The following is a 4,235-nucleotide window of genomic DNA, read 5'->3' as shown; positions in this document are numbered from 1 at the left end:
AATAAGTTCCCAGATGAGGCTGATACTGGTGGCCTGAGGACCACACTTGGACAATTACTGCAGTAGAATGAGGACTGAGGACTGAGGACTGAGTCAGGTGTCAAGGTTTTCTCTGAATGTGTTTAGTTGGTGAGAGTAATGAAGAGGGAGCGATACCAATCATAAACAGTTGCTTTAGAAATTGGCCCTGACAGTTGGACACTTCACCTGCTGGTCAGTTCTTTGTTCATCTTAGGCACATACTTCTCACTACCATCTATACCAGAAATTTAGGCGGCCTTCATCTCCCCTCTCTGGTTTAAACCTCTACCTCCTAGCACTTTGATTTCTTGTTGGACTAAAACAAGGGCATGGAATACATTTCACCTTGATGTTTGAATCAGAAATAGCTAGAAGCACCTTTACTCTGAAACCATCAACTTCAAGGGAAGAAAGAAGACTGAATTGTCAAACTGCTTTCTAACCCAGGCATTTCACTCTGCATTGGGAAGTTAAGAAAAGGAAAAGAAAACACTGCAGAGGCCATGTGTAGATTAAGTGAGTAACAGCTGGCATATTTCTCAGACTAATGCTCGTTCTCACAAAAAATGTTTTGTGCTTTCATGCAATTCTCTGAAACATATTATAAGCCTTAGAAGTTAATTGTATATATTCCATTAAAGATCAGGAAAATACAGGATGGACTCATAACTTCTAATAAGAGAGAAAGGTAGGTCCCTGGTGGTCCAGTGGTTAGGACTCTGCACTTTCACTGCCAAGGGCCAGGGTTCAATCCCTGGTTGGGGAACTAAAATCCCACAAGTCTGGCGGAGAGGCTGAAAAAAAAAAAAAAGAGAGAGAGAGAGAAAATGTAATCTTACTGATTAGTCACATAAGAAAATTCACTTTGACTTATGTACCACGATATGTGTTGGAGCACTGTTTACAATAGCCAGGACCTGGAATTTCCATCAACAGATAAATGGAAAAAGAATATGTGGTATATATAAATCGATAATGGAATATTACTCAGCCATATAAAGGAATTAAATTGGGTCATTTGTAGTGATGTGGATGGACCTAGAGTCTGTCATACTGAGTAAGTCAAAAAGAGAAAAGTAAATACTGTATACTAACCCATATATATGGAATCTGGAGAAATGGTACAGATAAACCTATCTGGAAGGCAGGAATAGAGACGCAGATGTAGAGAATGGATGTGTGGATACAGGGCAGGAAGCGGAGTGTGGGATGAATTGAGAGAGTAGTATTAACATATGCACATCACCATGTGTAAAATAGGTAGCTAGTGGGAAGCTGCTGTTTTGCAGAGGGAGCTCAGCTCCGTGCTCTGTGAGGGGTGGGTTAGGGAGGGTGAGAGGGAGGCTCAAGAGGGAGAGGGTGTATGTATACACATAGCTGATTCACTTCGTCGTTCAGCAGAAACTAACACAACATTGTAAAGCAATTATAGTCCAATTAAAAAAAAAAAAGCTCACTTTACATCATTGTACCTCTAGGACCAAGGAATTTGTTTCCTTTCTGAACAAAACCCTCTGTTCATTGTTCCTTTTTAATTAAGACAAGACAAGAGGATACTTAACTGGTTTTTAATCCACATTTCTCTTCTCTGGAGATGTATTTCTGATTCCACAGTCAGAAGTGCCGGAGTCCTGCTCCAGCTGGTCCAGGGGTTCCCTCAGGATGGACGGCGTCAGCGAAGAGAAGAGAAGACACAGCGAGACTAGGCAGGTGTGGAAGCAGCGTCCGCGTCTCTTTATTTTTCAAAGGGAGCTTTTATATCTTGAGTTGTAGAGTCATGCCAAATCAGCTTAACGGGCCGGCAGTTTTTGACCCTTATCGAAATCAGGATATTTTTGTATATATCTTATTTATAAAGGTCTTAAGTTGTTTACATTATCTTCTGGCCTGGAGGCCTGCTAACATCTTTACGACTCTTTAGTGATAAGGGTTGATTAGCCAAAACACTTGTTTTTTAAAGAATACAGGCACAGTGGATTATGACAAAGAAAGGATTCATTAACTCAAAGGTTTAAAGTAAAACCTGCTGTTTGTAATCTATCTTTTGCCTTGAGCTTAACAGAAAAGAATGCGGTCCCATCACGTCATGGTACAGCAAGCTGAAACAATGTAGCACAAAAGTCAGTTCTTTAACAAAAATCACCAGCTAAATTAACAACTGTCTTATTATTTTTATATTAAGGCTAAACCTTTATTTATATAAGTCTCTAACTATTATACCTTTATTATACAGGCTCAGGACGTTAATAGCAAAAACATAGCAAGTAAATATATACCGAATAAAAGTTTTATAGAGTAATATTTCTTATGTTTTCCAATAGGCTTTTTCCCCCTTGAAGGGTTCTGTGCCCATTGGGACCTTTTGTGCGTACAGGCTCTCAATGCTGTTTTACTGTTGAGGAGCAGTCATGCACATTAGCTCTAAAGGCACAGGCACATTTATCAAGCAAACTAAGATGTTAACAAGAGGAGTTTAGATTAAAATACTCTCTTTTATGGATAATCTTATAGAGTGCTGCTGTTCGGGGGGCATGTCGATTAGAGTTTTAGATTGATTGACCTGGTTAGGAAAGGATCAGGGAAGGCCTTCTGCCTAAGTCACAGAAATTAGGGAGCAGTCTATTATAGCAAGCATCAGAAAGATATCATCTTTAAGGTGAGCGCCGAGGCAGCTTATCGAAATCCCTGAGGCCTGAGTTGCCTTGCTCTTCAGGTCTTCTCCTCATGACCTTGTCATGGGTGGGATCTCGTGTGCTGGCTCCTGGCACAGAAGTTCTCACCAATTTCTCCACGAGTGCTTGGAGCCACCATGTAAAGAGGATTTCTCATATATTAATACACTCTAATTTTTCAGAGTGCCCTGGCCGATTAAATATCACCTACTCCTTGTCTACCCTGGAGGCATAGATATCTAGGGAAATCAAGACTCTTGCTAGGTAAGTTCTGAGCTACAATGTTAGAACTGGTAGAGGGGACTTGGGGACCACCCTTCCAGGCCATTTAACCCTTAGGACATTTTATAGATGATCATACTGAGCCCCAGAGAGAGGAAAGATTTGCCCAAGGCCTCAGCATCTCAGGGTTCCAAGGTTCCTTAAAAGTATCAAATCCCACCTCCCCAGTGTCTGGAAAGCAGGCCTTCTGACTCCTGGCACAGTGCTCCTCAGTCTCATCCTGAGGTATACTTGTGTCTCAGCAGTGCAGAAAACTATAAAATCCTGCTGTTTTTCTATTCGAATCACTCTTATTTGCCTTCTGGCATCTTACAGAAGATACTAAGAAGGAGAGGGTTCCCTGGTGGCTCAGCAGTAAAGAATCCACCTGCAATGCAGGAGACACAGGAGATGCAGTTCCGATCCCTGGGTAGGGAAGATCCCCTGGAGGAGGAAATGGCAACCCACTCTAGTATTCTTGCCTGGAGAATCCCATGGACAGAGGAGCCTTGGTGGGCTACAGTCCATAGGGTCCCAAAGAGTTGGACACTACTGAAGAGACTTCATATGCACGAACACAATATGAAGGAAGGATAGAGTGGGAGAGTGATATTCTCAGTGCCTTCCTGGACTAGTATCACCAGCATCTCCTGGGAATATGCTAGTGGCACAAAATCTTGAACCCTCACCCAGACCTAATGGATCAGAAATTCTGGGGGAGACACCTACCAATCTGCTTTAACAGGTGCTTCAATTTATTCTGATAGACACTAATATTTACAATGGATTATAGTCAAAAAAACAATTTCACATTAGAAAGACCTCCTGTTCACCAGGTCCTTCTTATCCTAGAGAGAAATTCCTATTGTCTCCAAGGCAATGAGGTAGTGGAATTGATTGTGGGGTCAGCATTAGTTCTTACACGACTGACTTGAGGGGTTTCCTATCTCTGAGCCTGTGTTTTCTCATCAATCAAATGGAACAGTCACCTTTTTTACCAGCCCCAGGGGATTGTTGGGAGGCTTGAATGTGAAGCTTGCTGATAAACTGCTTTCTAAAACACTGCTGTGACTTTGTAAGAGATTGCTAGAGTTAATATTTGGATTGCTACTTTCAGCCTGAAAAAAAAAAGCCCTTTGATACTGCCTAGCTCTACGCAGAGTAGCCAACCCACTGACTAGGGTGGACTTCTCTTAACAGAGAATGCTTATCGGAAACTTCTGCTCTAAGTCTTGGGTTCTGATGAGTGATTGGAATGGAGTTCAGCACCTCACGCTCAAG

At 41.9% G+C, this 4,235-nt stretch overlaps 1 non-coding gene across 1 annotated transcript; it reads left to right on the top strand.

Annotated features, from left to right (window-relative positions):
- Positions 1-714: 714 nt before the first annotated feature.
- Positions 715-787, top strand: TRNAE-UUC (transfer RNA glutamic acid (anticodon UUC)). Its single transcript has one exon. It is a non-coding gene; the product is annotated as a tRNA-Glu (tRNA).
- The last annotated feature ends 3,448 nt before the right edge of the window (positions 788-4,235 follow it).

Source organism: Giraffa tippelskirchi, chromosome 5 (genome assembly GCF_054371585.1).
Source record: "Giraffa tippelskirchi isolate mGirTip1 chromosome 5, T2T-mGirTip1v1.2.pri, whole genome shotgun sequence".
Classification (NCBI taxonomy): domain Eukaryota; kingdom Metazoa; phylum Chordata; class Mammalia; order Artiodactyla; family Giraffidae; genus Giraffa; species Giraffa tippelskirchi.
Note: the sequence above shows the minus strand (reverse complement) of the source record. Positions and strands in the feature narration are given on the sequence as shown.